This window comes from Silene latifolia, chromosome 1 (assembly GCF_048544455.1).
Source record: "Silene latifolia isolate original U9 population chromosome 1, ASM4854445v1, whole genome shotgun sequence".
NCBI lineage: Eukaryota > Viridiplantae > Streptophyta > Magnoliopsida > Caryophyllales > Caryophyllaceae > Silene > Silene latifolia.
Window position 1 is genome coordinate 108,080,188 of NC_133526.1, and position 19,479 is coordinate 108,099,666.

A 19,479-nucleotide genomic window follows, 5' to 3' on the forward strand; every position below is an offset into this window, starting at 1 on the left:
CAACAAACTACAGACCTCCTCATAAATCCCTAAGGTCTCTAGGTCAGTCCGCGCAAGGAAACGGGTGGGGGAGAGGGGGCAACGAAGTAAAGCGGCTAACCGAGTCCGGTGAGCCTCTGAAGTGAAACGTACCGTGGGCATCTTCGGTAAAGGTGTGAGAGCGCCCTCTCCCGTAACAGCAGCCTCAGAAGGGCTGGAGGTGATGGCTAACTGGCTAGCCTGCTGGTTCGGCCTCGGTGGCACCATACCAGGCTGCGGGAAACGAGGGGTGAATACGCAGTCCAGCAAGGAGAAGGGCCTGGTAGGAGTAGTGGCTGGTGTAGCCTGAACCGAGCTCCCGGCTGCGCTAGCCGCGGTGTAAACTGTCCCTGCAGTTGAAACAAGGAGAACTGGTGCTGCAGTGGTGACCAAGGCGGAGCTAGTGGCAACAGCAGGGACCACTGGCTCGGTCACGGATGGACTAGAAGTGGTACTAGTAGAAGGTAGAGAACTAGTATCCATCCTGCAATCAAATAAAGGGCTTAATAAGAAAGAATGGCTGCTAACCGTGGCTAAAATGAAGCGTTAACCAGCATGTGACAGCAAATAATGGCCCTATTAGTCGAAAAAATCGACTTACAGCAGCAAAACCCAATAATTCCTCAAAAAATTCGAAAGGCGGCATGTGAGTGGTGATAATGTGACAAAATAATGACTGCGAAAGGAGACTAGGAGGCATGAAAGCCGCATATGAAAGCATGTAGGACTCCTAGCAGACGAAAAACACTCACAGTACAAGATTCCCAATGATTCACAGCATGTAATGGCGATAGGGGACGGAAAAACAGATAACAGCAGCAACAAGTAGTCAAGAACTGCAGTTAGACATAGCATGGCAGCATAAAAACCGTCTAGCAGTCGAAAAATTCGACTGAGAAGCCCTAGTCGCGGAATCTCGCGCAAAATTCGAATTAAACATGTAACAACAGCGAGGAATTGCGAAAAGATCATCAACATGCTAATTAAGGGCATATAAACACAATTAAATCGAAACAAAATCGACTAGACATGGATTTTCGAACCCTAATTGAAATCACCTCAAGAAATTCAAATTAAATGAAGAGAAATTGCAAAGAGTGTGAAGGAAACACTTACTTGATGATGATTATCCTACAATAAGCAATTAAACTTCAAATAACAAGCGACAAAGGCGGATTTTCGATTGAAAAACCCGCGAACCCTAATTCCCTTTAAAAACCGCGAAAACGAGCACAAAAGAGGGGGAAAATAAGGGGATATTGAAGATTAATTAGCTATGAAGGGATTGTAGGTGGCGGATTTGGAGATTGGGCAAGAAATGCAGGGATTTGGGGGTGAAATCAATCGCAATTAAGAAGGAGTTAGACGGAAATTAGGGGTGAAATGAAATAGAATTAGGAAAATAAAGAGTTTTAAGAAAGAAAACTCCCGTGTCCACTGTTCATTTCACTCGATCGAGTGGTTTTAATCACTCGATCGAGGACTTTTGATGTCCCCTTTGCTCGATCGAGTAACAATCCCCTCGATCGACCTGTTCCTCTTTGGCTTTTCTCGATCGAGTAACCAGACAGCTCGATCGACCCAATTTCCACTCGATCGAGTACAAAAAGTACTCGATCGAGGGCTTCCTCTTGTAGACTCCTTGAATTTCGTCCCTTCTTCCTCGAATTGCGTGAAACTTCCCCAAACCTGCGTAAAACATATCCAAACACATCCCAAAATACCAAATACGCAGAAAACACAGTCTATAGTCTTAGTCTAAGCTAAAGAATTGTCTAAACTAATTGTCCTAATTAAAAACGTAATAAAGAAATTCAAAAGAAATCCAAACGAATTATCTATTACAATTTGTTACACGGGCATTTCCCCGTTTAATTCCCATCAGCTTTCAGTAGCCCCTTGGTGGGCTTCTGACTGGAGGACGTCACTTCAGCGATACTGACCGTCCTCTTTGATTTCCATGAGCTTGAATTACTGTTTGCAAGAGGAGGAGGAACATAGTTCCAATCTATGTAGGTTCGAACTTTCTTCGTTCTCGCTCCTCTGACATCTTCTTTGGCATCCTTGGCTCCAGTTTGATTGATAATGGTTGCACCATGTCCCTTGACAGCTCCTTTCTTGCCCTCATCTGTACCTGCAGTAAGGAAAACAGACGAACTTTCCTCCTTTTTGCTCTCAGTATGAGGCGGAGGGTTAGCAAGAACAGCAATATTCCCCAAATTTTCATCTGGAGTGTCAATAATAGGGTCAACAGAAGAGAGGGCATTGCAAGGCTGAGCTTGCATGGGAGCCCTCCGGAACTTGGACTGATGAAAAGTCAGCTCCTCGTCCCCTACCTGAAAGGTCAAAGTCTTCCCCCCGACGTCTATTACTGCACGGGCAGTGGATAGAAATGGTCTCCCTAAAATGATAGGGGTGTGCACATCTACGGGGATATCTAAGACGACAAAATCAACGGGAATAAAGAACCTCCCGATCTGAACAGGTACGTCTTCTGCTACACCTAGTGGCCGTGATAAACTACGGTCGGCCATCTGAACAGTCATGTTGGTGCAACTCAGCTTTGTCACACCAAGTCTCTTAGCTAGAGACAAAGGTAAAACACTTACGCTAGCGCCTAAATCGCATAGCGCATTATTAATCAATTGCATACCAATGTGACAAGGGATCGAAAAACTACCCGGGTCTGATTGCTTAGGAGGTAGCTTATTTTGAAATAGGGCTGTCCCCACCTCAGTCAAAGCTACGGTCTCATTATCATTTATAGTCCTCTTACGTGCTAAAATTTCTTTCATAAACTTTAAATAAGAGGGTACCTTAGTCAGCAATTCAGTGAACGGCACGGAGACTTCCAAACTCTTCAAAAGTTCAACAAATTTACCAAATTGTTGATTAACCTTGGTATTCTGCAGCCGCCTCGAGAAGGGAACCGTAATTGGTATCTCGAGCCCCTTGTTTCTCGCTTCCAAAGTGTCTTCCGGAGCAAGTTCGGTATCCTTTGGACGCTTCTTACCTCTCGAACGAGGCCTTTCTGGTAATTCCTCGCTTAAACGAGCACTAGCAGGCTCTCGAATAAGCTTCCCGTCATCAATATCATTCGATCGAGCAATGTGCTCACTCGATCGAGCAGTTTCTTCATCAACATCAGTCGATCGAGCAACGTTCCCACTCGATCGACCATCTTCAGCTTCCTGTTCACTCGATCGAGCAGAAAGACTACTCGATCGAGGGCTTTCTTCACCATTTCCACTCGATCGAGCTCCAGATTTCAGTCGATCGAGTAACTCATTTGTCGTGAGTCCTTTTCTCTTAACAGATCACTGTTCACCATCAGTGAGAGCTTCCCTCGGGTCTGATTTCTGTACTTCCGGTCCCTCATAAGAAAGACCGCTTCTCAATTCAATCAAATGTACCGTCTCATTTGGGTTCTTCTCATTTTGAGTCGGTAAATGACCGGGCTTCCTCGAGGATTGATTCGCGGCGAGTTGGGCAACTTGAGTCTCAAGTGCCTTTATGGACGCATCTCTCTGTTGATCACTTGAGCTTCTTTGCTGATCACTCGCATGAAGCTGCTTTGTAATGGCTTGCATCATAGACTTTAACTCGCCTATTTCACTCACCCCACTTGAAGATGAACCGTGGTTAGGAGGGTTAAAAGACGGAGGCTTCTGATAGCCTTGTTGAGTCTTATGGGGTGGAATATACGGCTGCTGCTGCTGATTTGGAGGGGCGGTGGGGTTGAGTACGTTCTGGTTACTCCACCTCAAATTGGGGTGGATATTCGGCTCGTAATGAGTGTTGTTTTGCCTGTAATGTTGAAAGGCAGCACATTGCTCATAAGGACTAGGACAATAATCAGAGACATGTCCATCTCCCCCACATCTTGTACAGACGAAAGGACCGTCTGTCATAGCATTAACCTGGTACATCCCTCCCTTGAGAGCTCCCCCTAGTTCATACTTGTCAAACCTCGCGGTAAGGGCTTCTAATGCGGCTACTGAAGAGGATTCAGCGGCTCTCCTTTGGTTTCCTCTTGAATTCCCATATTCAGCCCTATGAGTGGCTAAATCATCTATAATCTTCCACCCTTTGGTTGCTCCCAAGTTGTCAGCAAATCGACCATTGGCTGCAGCATCTAAAATGGCCCTCTGATCATCATATAAACCATTGTAAAAATGGTTGCACAAACTCCATTTTTCGAAACCATGATGCGGTATGGTCCGCACTAGTTTCTTAAATCGAAGCCATGCCTCGTGGAAGTTCTCGTCAGGCCCTTGTTTGAAACTTGTTATCTGAGCTCTAATGGCGATGGTTCTCGAAGCAGAGAAATACTTCTTATAAAACGCTAATGCTAGCGAATTCCAATCCGTTATGCCGTGAGCAGCTCGGTCCAAATCCCTATACCACTCCCTTGCAGCATCGCGGAGTGAGAAGATGAACATGGTTTCTTTTATCTGATCAGCTGTCACGCCGGTGGGAGGAGGTATGGAGCAGCAGTAATCAATGAAGGTCTCCATATGCTTTGAGCTGCGTCTTGATTGCGCTCCCCCCCGAACTGATTTTTCTCGACCATATTGATGTATGCAGGCTTGGGCTCGAACTTCCTAGCATCTCCTGGTAATTCGAACCCTTTATAGAGATTGTCAGCCGTGGGCTCGGATTGACTAGCAATGGTTGCTTCCTCAGCCATTTCGGGAAAATCTGGGAAAGTAATAGATTCAACTGATGAATTGGAAACTGGAGAAGACGGTGGATTCTCCTCGAAAAGCTCGTTCTCGTAAAAGTTACCACGAGAACTAGGCTCTTCCTCTGCCTGTTGTTCTTGAAATAGTCTCCTTTTTACGTGCAGAGATCTCTCAATCTCGGGATCAAAAGGTAGTAGTGGACCACCTTGCGACCTGCGCATAAGAAGAAACTACAGACAAGATATAAGAATAGTCTAAGGAACGATGTTCCTTAAACTAAAAGAAGAATTAAAAATAAAACAGCTAGTAAATTGAACAATTGCCTCCCCGGCAACGGCGCCAAAATTTGACACGTCTGTCGCGTACCTGTCAAAAATAAAACCTAACGGTCTCAACTAAAAATGTAGCAGAGGCAGTCAAGTATTGAATCCACAGGGAGGTAATGCAACTACAGCTATCTATTTCTAATCCTATGGTAACAATTGGTGTTGAATTGAAATTGGTTCCTAAACTACGGAATTGAAAGGAAAGAGAAATAAAGTAGAGAGCAGTAAAGCAGGAAAGTGATTTAAAACTATCAATAAGAGAGGGACATGTCGGGAATTCGGTTCACTACGGTAGTCCTGTGACTCAGCTTTAAATGATTCAGACGAACTAGGTGTGAGACGGATATTAAAAGGTCCTTTCGGTCCACTTTCTATCCTAAAATACCACTAACTTAACTTTCGTCCTCATTAGGGTAGTCTACTGTTTATAGCAGGCCTGTTTAGTCCAATCTTTCGATCCAGGATCAAATTTAGCCAGATTAATGGGTGACATAGAAGCGTGCACTCAACTAGGTCGGGAATTACAGTTAAATTGCTATAGTGACAGAGTCTCGTGATTAATCCATCTAATTCATTTACTACATCGTCACATTTCTACCGTAGATCCCCTAATCCCAACATGAAGGGGTTTAGCTACTCATATTCGTAATTAATCTAACAGCAAATAAGTTTCCAGCAGAAGACATAATAAAATAATAATAAAAAGCAATAATGATAAATTAGGGCAAGAGAATAAATAACATAAACAAGAAATTAATGCAACAAGAAGGTTAATTATTATTAAGGGAAAAAAGAAGATTACAATCCAAGCAAATTCCGGCGTAGAGAACACGAAATTCAATGAAGCAATCCCGAAAGTACGAGTAGCAGTCGAAAGTAAAAGTAACGTTGGAAAGTAGCAGTCGTTTTCTAATGTAAAAACTTAGATAATAAAAGAGATGATCCTAATAACCTAGTTAAACGTAGGTTAAATAGGAAAACAAACAATGTTTAGCGAAAAATTAAACACACGGACTGAATTAAAGCCCACGCCCGTGAAAACCTCTCGATCGAGTGGATTAAACCACTCGATCGACCAACATCTCAGCAGAAGTCCCTCGATCGACCAGCAAGTTACTCGATCGAGGACTTGGTCATGTGCAGCTTACTCGATCGAGTAAGGAGTAGCTCGATCGAGCCTCAGGGGGCCTAGAAACCACTCGATCGACCAGCAAACAACTCGATCGAGCACTTGTATCTTCAATTCAGCTCACGTCTTCACCCAAGTGCCTCGTAATGCGTGCCACGACGCTTCCAAATACAGTATCTCACTCTGGGACAATCCCGTCTCCTCTAAATGCATGCAAAAAGGACGAAAAGGAGTATGGTTCCGCTAATTCCGCGATCATTCCTACAAAAAGGACCGAATACACCAAAGTAGCCAATTCGGGGCAAAATACTATAAAAACAGTATAGAAATGCATAGAAATACGTGCTGAAATAGGCCAAAAAGACTATACATTAGGCACGTATCAATACTCCTTATTCCACATCCTTATTCATCATTCTTGCCTCCTCTTCATATTAGTCCATCCAATATCGTCAACAATCTTCCGAATATGCACGGGAGACGGGGATTCCACCTCATTATCTTCTTTCCTACAAGACACATAAAATGCAATAGGAAAGCAAAATAGGAAGGAATTGACGGATAAAATGGCCATGAAATGCTATATTAGTATGCAAAATGGGTTCAATTAGGGGACTAAATGTGAGCAATTAAGAGTCACATCAAAGTTGTTAAAGTATTATTCAAGCATTCATGAGAAGATGAAGCTTATTTAAAGATTAATCAAGCTTTAATAATGAAGAAGCCTACATTCGAAGATCTCCTAAGAAGATTAGAATAGTGTAGGTGGTTATCTCATAATGGTAACGTAAGAATGCACTTCTTAGATTGGTAAAGTTATAGTCTCACAGTTATAACACTGCTTATATAAGAGCTCAATGTTATAGCTCTTCTACTATAACATTGAGATGTGAAGTTTATATAATACACGATTAAAATGTTTTTGATTCTTTTAAATGTTTTAGCAAAAAATATTTATTATGCAAGTGAGGTTATATTCTTATTGAGGATGGTTTTATTATAAGCTTATAATTAGTAATTGTATTGAATCAAGTTATGAGTTGAGTCATGTTACTAATTAGGGTTTCTAATATTTCATACTCTAAAACCCTAAATCTAACCTAATGTCAAGCTAGGGTTTTCACGAAAAACAAGGCCTATGAGCCGTGTGGACTCTCGTGTAAACCTAATAATAAAAGTTAAGTATTGTTAAGATTTTATTCTCTAGAATTATCTTAACATATCTTTTATATCTAGCATGATATGGTTATATATGATAAGATATTTTTTTTATGGAAAAAACTTATCATATCTTAAGATTTAAGAAAAGATAATAGGAGAATAATTGATAAAATTATCTTTTAGTTATTCTCTATTATTTCCTAAGATTTTAAGGATAGAAATAATAAGATATGATTTGTTTACATATCTTATATTTCGGCCATCTAGGGGTTTAAGGAAAATATATTAAGTATATATTTGATTGGATTATCTTATAATTATCTTATATCTTTTCTAAGAGATTGCTTAAATAAAATGAGTAATGTTGTTTGATTTTTCCTTATTTTCATTCGGTATATCTAGGGTATTGAGGAAAGTATATTAGGTGAATATATGATAAGATAATATATTAACAACTTATATCTTTTCCTAAGATTTTATGGATAAAAATAATAAGATATGATTCTAGTTTCATATCATATTGTTTCGGCCATATTAGGGTTTCAAAGAAACCGAAACTCCTCTCACCCTTGCTCCTCTTGCGCTATAAATACATTACTCTTTGCTACATTTGAAAGTAAGACCCTTGAGCAAAACTTTGATTTATTTTCAAAAAGCAAAAACCGTTGTGTTATTTTTCGAAAAAGGGTGGTGTCATTTATAAACTTGTGCATTCGTTCTTTCGTTATCGTTATAAGATAATAGTGCTTAATTAATTGATTTCTTACTCGTTCATTAACGTGAACTTTTAGTAGAATCATTAGTGCTTTCTCATTAGCGTAAGTTAGTCACTCGAGTATTTAACGGTACTCACTTGAGTTACAACTAAGGTTAGTGGTACGAGTTGGGTTAGAAAATTTGTAATCCGTAGAAAAGTACTAAATTTATTAATCAAGAATAGTGGACGTAGGTTTCTTTTTGTGAAACTGAACCACTTCAAAAATCCGTATGTCTCTCCTTCTCATTCGTTTATTTCGTGTTCTTTCAATTGGATCAATTACTTGGTGAAAGTTTGATCAATAAACTTTGAGTAAGTAATCAATCCTTACGCTTAAACAAATCATTTAAAAACTGGGCAAAGTTTTTAATCCTCAATTCACCCCCCCCCCCCCCTCTTGAGTATTTCGGATCGATAGACTCTTGAAGGTTGTTTAAGGATTATATCAAAAGAGAATATCCTCAGTTTTCTATGACTGAGGATATTTGGAACAAATTTGAAACAAGATTCCCTGACTGGTTTAGAGGTCAAGTAAGTAAATAATATATATTCTATAATGCTTATTTAAATTATATTATTATTTGGTCAATAATTGGTTCATTATTATTAATAATAGGTAAATAATTTAAAAGATCTAGTTTTAATTGCCTTAGAAAATGTGAAGCAGGAGCTCAAGGCCAAGGCAACCAAGTTCAGAGTCCAAACAATACAAGCTCAGGCAATGCAAGGTAAGCTCTCAATTCAACCAGTGCAAGGTCCTGTTCTAAAGAAAACTCTAAGAGTTCCAAGTCCAGCCACCAGTGGCCACCTTGGCCAATTGGTCCCAAGTTTTATTAAGCACAAAAAACTCCTAGGGAGGCAGGATTATTTTGTACAAAAATCTCACAAAAACTGGCCAAGTTGCAGAAGAAGACAACCCTGGAAAAGCAGAAAAGTAAATTGCCATTTCTGGCTAACATTTGAGGACTGAAGCTGTGAAGTCTTTTGCCATGTCTTACCAAAACAAAGATACTACCTAAAGCAAGGTAAGACCTTGATCTGACCCAAGGACAAGGATAGAGAATTTGGCAGAAAATGTGGATACTTTGCTCAATGCTGTCCATACTGTCATGGAAATATTTCCAAACCATGACCCAAGAAGGCAACCACCACCTTTTAGAGGAAGAGGAAGGGGAAGAGGGATTGCAATGGGAGCACGAAGGAGGCAGCCACAACATGATCCATATGAGGAAGCCATTTCTGAATCAGATGACTCCAGACTGGAGGAAGGTATCTATGATGCCAGAGACAAGGATGTAATAGTAGACATTCCTGAATTCCATGGTAGTTTAAACCTTGAGGATTAATTAGATTGGCTTAGATCTGTTGAAAGGATTTTTGAATTTAATGAATATTATGATAGGAAATCCTTTAAAGTTGCCATTTTAAAATTTAAGAGGTATGCTTATCTGTGGTATGAGAGCATGAAACACCAGAGAATTAGGGATGGGAAGGAACCAATTAGATCTTGGCTTAAGTTGAAAAAGAAATTGAAAGAAAAATTCATAGCCAAAGACTATACCCAGGACATTTTTATCAAGCTAACTTAGTTAAGGAAGGACCAACAAACTGTTGAGGCCTATCTTAGGAGCTTTCAACACCTAACCCTGCAATGTGAGGTCACTGAAAAACCTTAGCAAAAGATTGCTAGGTTTGTTGAGGGTCTAGATCCTACGATTGATAGCAGGGTAAGGATGCAGCAAGTTTGGTCATTTGATGAGGCAGTCAATCTGGCCTTAAGAGTTGAGAAGCTGGGAAAGGTGAAACCTTTAACACCTAAACTCCCCACCAAAGTAATATTAAAGCCTTATACTGGTATTAAGATCACTAAGACACCTAAACCAACAACCCAACCCACAGGAGAAAAGGGGAAGGCACCTCTAACTTCAAAGGTCAATCCTGTTGTGACAAGAGACAAGATAAGATGCTTCCAGTGCCAAGGGTTTTGTCACATTAGAAAGGATTGTCATTCTATTAGGGCTCTTACCCTGATGGAGATTGAAGAATGGGAGAGGGGGGCCTCATTGAGTATGAGAAGGATGAAACTATGGTCTTAGAAGAGGTAGAAACAGAAGAGGAGTCAAGCTAGGGATATGTTGTTGCTCCTCCTGACATAGGACACAACTTAGTCTTATGGAGGGTCATGCACTCTCAACAGGCTCCTTTGGAAGCTGGCCACAGGTCCCTGATCTTCAGGAGCAGGTGCACAGTCCAGGGAAGGATTTGTAACATGATAATTGATGGGAGGAGATGCACTAATGTTTCCTCCACCACCTTGGTTAGTAAGCTAAGCTTACCTACCCAGGACCACCCAAACCCATACAAGCTGAGGTGGTTGAACAAAGGATCAGAGGTAAGATTTGAAAATCATTGCATTGTGTCATTCTCCATTGGAAAGGTGTACAAAGATGAAGTGCTATATGATGTAGTGCCCATGGATGCTTGTCATCTCTTGTTGGGAAGGCAATGGGAATTTGACAGAAACACTACTCATCATGGCATTAACAACACTTACAGTTTCAAGCACAATGGCAAGAAAGTCACCTTGACTCCCTTACCACCAAACTAGAGAAATTATGGGAGTCCCAACATGCCTGAGGAGCTGAGTGGTGTACTATTTCTATCAGAAGCAGCTATGATAAAAGAAATCAAGTAAGAACAACCTATATTGGTTCTACTTGTTAGTTATTTAGACCAAATAAGACTATCTTAGTGAAAATAAAATTACAACTAATTTTATTATGTGGTCTAAATCAACATGCATGCAAAGATCAATAACAAGAAAATGGTATAAAACCATCATAAGAGAAAATTTTCTTACATTAGAATAAGGCAAATTTGGGCACTACAAAGGTATCCTACCTTTGTAGTTCTTGAGCTATTACAAAAATATGATCCTCCTTAGTCTTCTAGTACTCAAAGAAGAGTACCTCCTATGGTGGCACCCAAGATTAAAACCCAAAAGTACTACAAATAATATTAACTAGATATTATTTGAGTAATATATATATATATATATTTGATGTACTAAATATTATTATTACTTTGATAATATTATTAGTTTATTTTACATGTGTTTTTAATGTTTAAGATGAACAAAATAAGAAGGAAAAAAAAGTTCTTTAGATGCTGCAAATGAGCCGTCCAAAACCAACCAAAAAGGCCAATTTTTTTTCCAATTTGTCCAACTTAAGAAATGGTAGAGTTTGGTGGTATTTATAGGCTATTTGGGGGGACAATTATGAGTGGAAAATGCCACCAATTGGACACTTGTAATGCCCTAAAAAAACAGTACATATGGACCATTTTGGGTCCATTTCGGTTTTCAACATTTGCCCCACAAATGCTTATAAGTCTTATATGTAATTATCTTACACAATTAAATATTAATTTAATTATTTAACACTTAAATAATAAAAATTAACTACTAATGACTACTTAACTATTAAGTAATCATAAGACCATTTTTTCAACATACAATGTGTCAATATTACCCCATTTAGCTAATTTTACAACCTCTTGTAAATTTAAATAGCTAATTACCTCCGCTTCAAAACTTAAACACATATCGTATAAAATTAATTAATTAACTATTAATTAATAAATTTTCATTAATATTTATTAATTAATTATCACATAATTAAATAATAATCCACTTGGCCCGAGTTCGTAACCCGTCATCAAATAATATATTCACATGACTTATTAAAAGTCAATTAAATACAAGGATTTAATTAATTTGTATCTCATACAAATAATTAATTTTTCCATTTGGGCATCATCCTAAAGGTGTGACCTAAAAGGGATCACCGTCGTCACACGACAGTAATGTCAAACTCTAGTTAGCCATTCATTACCGATTAACGATGACAAGCTGACAAATAAATAAATATATCCCTGATATTCCTTTAACGAGATTTAATAGGTAAACGCACTTATTGTGGAGGACACTACTCCAACAATCTCCCACTTGTCCGACACAAGTGTGCGTTACCAATTCTCTTGTCCAATAATATCTCCCACTCAATACAAGATGTCTTTCAGGGCGTTCTTGCACGTGATCATTTCATAAAGTGGTTTCCTCGATCAGGAGAATGACTGTCTGACCGGATAATCTACTATAGATTTCATCCGAGCGTGGCCACGCATTTCCAGTCACCTCTCCTCGAGTGGCCTTGAGATAAGATATGACTTGGGTGGACAATCCTGTTGACCTATTTTCTTTGTTCGATACAGATCACAATGACCCAGTAAATGCTCATCGGCCTCCTTTTACGGTGCGACCTAGAACAAAAACCTAAGCCACTGGAAAACCATACCAACTCAGACAAACAGTCACCCGTCTAAAGAATTGACTCGAAGGAATAAATTGAAATCCTTGCCACGACACAGCAACAAAAGGACTCTACAAACGGTCACTGTCCGACAAATCGTTTCACAATCTGCCTATGTAATCGATCAGCCATCACTATGACCATATGACTGTCGAACTTGTCATATATCGCCTTATAATCTAGTCACTCCGAGACGTCACCTCATTAAGTAACTAGGGACAAAATACAATGTTAATCCAATTCACTTTAATAGGGTTCGATGTTGTCACTACAACCTATTTGGACAAAACAAAGTATTTAAATTCACATATAAAATTGAATACAACGATAAATGTAATTATCATATATGAAATAATAAATAAAATATCTTAATTATTACATATTATATAATTTACAACAATTTTGGCTTTCGTCTCAATCCCATCGAAACTACATGACTATCATGTTTAGCTTGAGACAATGGCTTGGTTAAAGGATCAGCGATGTTTTCAGCTGTCCCAACCTTACATCCTGTAATTTCTTTCCTTTCAATTAAATCTCTAATTACATAAAATTTCCTAAGTACATGTCTAGACTTGTTACTAGACTTGGGCTCTTTTGCTTGAAAAATCGCCCCATTGTTATCACAATATAAAGTGATAGGATCCTCGGCGGTCGGAACTACTTTCAGTCCCTCTAAGAATTGCCGAATCCAAACAACTTCCTTTGCAGCTTCAGAGGCGGCAATGTACTCAGCTTCCATTGTAGAATCAGCAGTCATGGACTCCTTAAAACTTCTCCAGCAAACCGCCCCTCCGTTCAACAAAAAGACAAAACTAGGCTGGGATTTCCAATCATCCCTATCAGTTTGGAAACTGGCATTCGTATAACCTCTTATACGTAATTCAGATTCTCCTCCAAACACTAAGAATGAATTCTTAGTCCTTCTTAAGTACTTTAGAATATTCTTGATGACTATCCAGTGAATCTCACCTGGAGTTTTCTGATAACGACTCGTCATACTCAAACCATACGAGACGTCAGGACGAGAATACATCATAGCATACATGATCGATCCAATAGCGGAAGCATAGGGAATTGATTTCATGCGTTCAATATCCTTAGGTTCAGTAGGACACTGTGACTTACTCAAAGTAATCCCACTGCCTATAGGTAAAAAACCTCTCTTGGAGTTTTTCATATTGAATCGGTCAAGAATCTTATCGATATAGGCTTCTTGACTCAAAGCTAATATCCTTTTGGATCTATCCCTATAGATCCGGATACCTAAGATGCGCTGAGCTTCTCCCAAATCTTTCATTTGGAAGTGATTTCCTAACCACTTCTTGACAGAAGTAAGCATATCTACATCATTTCCAATGAGTAATATGTCGTCCACATAAAGAAGTAAGAAAATAACTTTACTCCCACTAAACTTCATGTATAAACATGGTTCCTTAACACTTCGAGAAAAACCATTTTGTTTAATAACATGATCAAAACGATGATTCCAACTCCTTGACGCTTGCTTAAGACCATAAATGGGTCTCTTAAGTTTGCATACTTTGTCAGGATTTTTAGGGTCCACAAAACCCTCAGGTTGTGTCATGAACACTTCCTCTTCCAGAAACCCGTTCAGGAAAGCGGTTTTAACATCCATTTGCCATATCTCGTAATCATGAAATGCAGCAATCGCTAACATTATCCGAACAGATCTAAGCAAAGCAACTGGTGCAAAAGTTTCATCATAGTGTAAACCATGAACTTGGGTGAAACCTTTTGCCACCAATATAGCTTTGTAGACGTCTTTATGTCCATCCATGCCGATTTTAGTCTTAAATATCCTCTTACACTGAAGAGGTCGAACATCTTTAGGTAAGTAAACCAGGTCCCATAGCTGATTTTCGTACATGGAATCCATTTCGGATTGCATGGCCTAGAGCCATAGCTTAGAGTCAGAACTAGTAATAGCTGCTTTGTAGGTCTTAGGTTCATCACTTTCCAAAAGTAAAACCTCATAGTCACCATCTTCCTGTTGGAGCTTGTGTCCTCCACAAATTAGTGTGATAACATTTGTAAATCTCTTACAGGTTCACAAGGGTATACTTCGTATTTTAATCAGTTGATTAACGATTACCTAATAACGGTTAGCTTGCTAGAAAGTTTGACGTTATTATCATACAGATGGCGGTGATCAACTTGTCCCTAAAGGTCACACCTATAGGATGTGTTTGAGGGATGTGGTTATAGAAATATAATCACATTGATGCCTTATATGACTAAATAGTTAGTCAATGTGTTGATGAGACAATTATTTAATGAAGATTAAATAATACTAGTTGAGACGAATTAACTGTCAATTCGTAAATTGAATATAATAAGTTATATTTAATTAAATGTATGTAATGTTAGCTTGGACGAATTAATCTGTTAATTCGTAATTAAATTTAATCGGTTATATTTAATATCAACAAGATGAATGTGTCATAGTGGTAATAGTGAGGGTACTCAAACCAAGAAGTCATGGGTTCGATCCTCACAAGATGACAATTTATATTTAACACATTTTTACATTTTTGGAAACCGAAAATAAGGAATTAATACTCCTTATTGTTTCGGTAATTGGGCCGGAAATTAGAGGATGAAAAATCCACCCTAATCTACCCTTATACACGGTTTAAGAGGGTGAGATGGGTGAATTCATTCTAACCTAATTTTTCCCCTAACTCAACCTTGCCTCCTCTCATCGAAAAAAACACAAAAAAAAACCTAAAAATTAATCCGTTAATTTTTGGATTGATTCTAGCAAAATCAAAGGGCATTTCTCATATCGTCTTGGGTGCAACTGATAGGAGAATATCATTGCGATATTTTTCATAGGCCATAAAAGCTAGGACTGATGGTTATTTCTTAATCCTTTACGTTTTGTTTATGCCTTTTAGTTTTATGACTCGTAATCATCACTTTATAATTCGTTATAATCCTTAAAAATAAAGGGATGCATACAGATAAATCCCACAAGTTGTATCAGAGCCAAGGCCACGAATTTTAATTTTGATGATTCTCATAAAATTGTTTGTAAACAATAATTAGGGTTTGCGAAAAAAATATAATCGGCTGGAATTTTTTTTTTAGCCGTGAAATTTTTTTTCGTTTCCGTTACTGTTCACGTTTGAACAGTATTTTTTTTAAAAAACAAAATCTGTTTTTTTTCTTTCCTTCGGTTTCTCCTGAAAAACCGATTAAAGTTTTTTGCGGCTGTTTTTGTTTATGCCGATTTGAAAAGCATCCGAGAAAAGAAAATTTTTTTCCTGTTATTGTTCACGTGGTTACTGTTCACAGAGGATAGATTTTAAAAAAAAAAAAAAAAATTGTCTTGTTTCGGTTTTTACAGATAAAACCGTGTACAAAATAAGGAAAGTTGTTTTCTGTTTTCAGTTTAGCCGTGCTGAAATTATAAAAAAAAAAAAATTAGTTTTTTTTTTACTGTTCAGCCGAGACCAAAAAGAAAAAAAAAAGGATTTTGTGTTTTTTTTGTTTTGGCCAATTTTGTTTATACATTAAATTTATAATGTATGATAATTTTTGTGAAGCGGTTCACAAAATTTAAAGATACCTAATTATTTTAAAGCAGTTTAAAATATTGATGGATTAAATTCATATTACAAGTTTAATATGAATTAAGTTTGAAATTAATGTGATTAATTGAGGAATTGTCACTTAATTTGTTAATTTAAATAGGTGGTTTGGATAAAATTAATCAACATAATTAAGGAATTGTGTCATGTATGTTTAATTTATTTTTAGTTGATACATTTTATTTTTGTTGAATGAATCGTTGAATGAATTTATTTACGTATTTTAGCAATCGGTTGTAATTTGTAATACTTAGTGTGGCCTTAGTCAAATTATGTTTTCGTAATGAAGGAAAAATAATTTTTTATGTAATTATGAGATCTCGTATCTCCTTTTTTTTCTTTAGTTTTGGGTTTTGAAATTAGAATGTAATAAATAGGTTTATTATGTAATTTATTTATTGTAATTTCAAAGAAGACTAAAGATGGAGATTGGAGCTCACTCCCGCTACAAGGATCAAGATGGAACATCGAGACAAGCTTCTCGGGTCCAAGGATGGATTCCAAACTTGTTTTTAATGTTCATTTTGATAGGATAGGCCACACTAGGACTTTATTATTGTTTTTACGTTTTCATTCCTATTGCTTTTCATTCACATGATAGTTTATGCATCATATTCCGCCTAAACCAAACCACCTACTACTAAAATGCATGAAAATTGACACATATAGGTTGTATGTTAGTTTTCATAGACATACAGATGTCACATGTTTATTAAGCCATCACCTTAGTTTATTCATTCACGCATGCTACATATTAGTTCACTTAAAATGAATTAAAATTAAGTTGATGGGATCTTCCTCTAAAATGGAAATAGAGATTAGTCTTTATAAGGGCAAACAACTATGAATCCCTTCTTCGTCGGTAGGCATAATATGACCCCTTCTACGTTGGGTAAGTAGTTTGTGTTGACTTAGTTTATCTCAACATTATAGTCCGAAGAGTTTCTCGTGATTATGATGGACTAAAGATAGAATTTACAGAAATTTATCGAACAAGAATTCTAACGGTAGAATTAGCTAAAAGGTTAGCTTATCAATTTACAGATAATTGAGTCTTGGGATCATTTATATAATTCTTGAGGAAGGTCAATTGTATAAATGTTTTGAGTCTTCGCGTTATGACAGTGGTTCATTAGACTTAAAAATATAAACGATGCACATGCTTATTATTTATTCTTCTTTTCGCAGTGTAGAACACGTTTATTTTACTGTTACAACAAAAGGTCTGGAAATAACGCAATCCAAATGCCTAGTGCGACACTTGATCGCGCGTCCTGGCTTAAAGTTTTTATGGACCAAATGAATCAGTTCACACGTCTAAAAAACGACGGGTCCAACTTTGCGGACTGGGAGGCAAAGACTACGGAATGCGCCATTGCCGACGGTAAGCTCGTGTACTTAACTGAGCCAATACCGGTAAACCCAGGCCCCAATGCAGGAGTCAACGAGTCACTCGCTTATAGTGACTTCGTTATGGATGCGGGTGCGATAAAGAACGTACTCATCTTTGCAATGGAAACCAATTTGCAGAGACGCTTCATTGCTTAGGGTACAAACAAGATTTTCACCACGCTCACTAACGATTTCTTAAAGGCACCGAGAATCGTTACTTATGAGCATACTTGTCGCTTCTTTGATGCGAAACTCCAAAAGAGCTAACCGGTTAGCCCACACATTCTTAACATGATTGAGAATGTCGAGAAGTTGGAGGCACTTGATTGCAAAATCAGTGAGAGCATTGTCATTGACCGAATGCTTCATTCTCTTCACGATGGTTTTGCCCTTTTCAGGGCGAACTACTACATGAATGACTTGAAAAAGAGTCCTCATGAGCTACACTCCCTTCTCGTACAGACCGAGAAGGATATGAAATTGAGTAGGAGCATGAAGCAGGATGTTCTCACGATTTCCAACAAGGGTAAAGGTAAGGGCAAGGCTCATGGCGACCTAGCTGTAGGTAAGCCAAAGTTTAAAAAGCCAGAAAACGGTAAGAGTGGGCCTGGTGAGACTAGTGGCTCACAAGGCAAGGCAAAGAGCAAGGGCGGTGACATTGAGTGCCACCATTGTCACAAGACTGGACATTGGAGGAGGAACTGTCCCGTCTACCGTGAGGACATCAAAGCAGGCCGCGTCGTTCCTGTTGGTATGTCATCTTATATTCATATGATTGAGATTAACCATACAAGTTTTGGAACTTGGGTACTTGATACTGGTTGTGGTTCTCATCTGTGTAATAATTTGCAGGACCTAAAGAACATCATACCTCTCGAAAAGGGTGATGTGGACGTGCGAGTCGGGAATGGAGCACGAGTTGCTGCAGTCTCGAAGGGAACATATGTAATCCAACTCCCTAGTGGTTTTGAGTTATTTTATATAACTGTTACTATGTACCCAGTTTATCTAAGAACATTATTTCTATTTCCGTACTCGATATAGACGGTTTTCCATTTTCAATAAAGGATAATACCTGTATTTTCTTTTTAATGAAATGATTTATGGCAAAGCAGTTTCCATGAATGGAATTTACATCTTAGATCAAACCACGGAAGTATTACACATGAATAATAAGAAATTAAAGGTTGGTGACAAAGATCAAACATATCTATGGCATTGTCGAATGGGACACATAAATGAGAAACGCATAAAGAAACTCGTCGATAATGGGACTATTCCAGCATTTGATTTTTCTACATATGGCACGTGTGAATCATGTCTCATTGGCAAAATGACTCGAATTTTATTCAAAGGTGTTGGAATGCGCGCTAGTGACCTATTAGGACTCATACATACTGATGTTTGTGGACCTATGGCAATTACCGCTAGAGATGGCTATAGATATTTTATCACTTTCACTAACGATTTGAGTTGATACGGATATGTCTACTTAATGAAGCATAATAGTGAGTCCTTTGAGAAATTCAAGGAATACCAGAACAGGGTTGAGAACCAACTGGGTAGAAAGGTTAAAGCACTTCGTTCAGATCGGGATGACGAATATCTTTCAAATGAGTTTGATCAACACCTTAAAGACTGTGGAGTCGTTCTACAGTTAACTCCACCTGGAACACCTCAATTAAATGGTGTGTCCGAACGGAGAAATCGAACCTTACTTGATATGGTTCGATCCATGATGAGTCACACGGTAGTGGCTGATTCATTATGGGGTTTTGCTCTTTTGTCAGCTGCTCTTATACTTAACCGAAGTCCGACTAAAGCTGTCGACAAGACTCCATATGAAATGTGGAAGGGAACGGTCCCTAACTTGTCCTTTATTCGGGTTTGGGGCTGCGAGGCTTATGTCAAGTGGAGACACGAGGATAATCTCGACCCGCGATCGGTCAAGACATACTTTATAGGTTATCCAAAAGGAACATTTGGTCATTACTTCTATTCGCCTACCGAACATCGAGTTT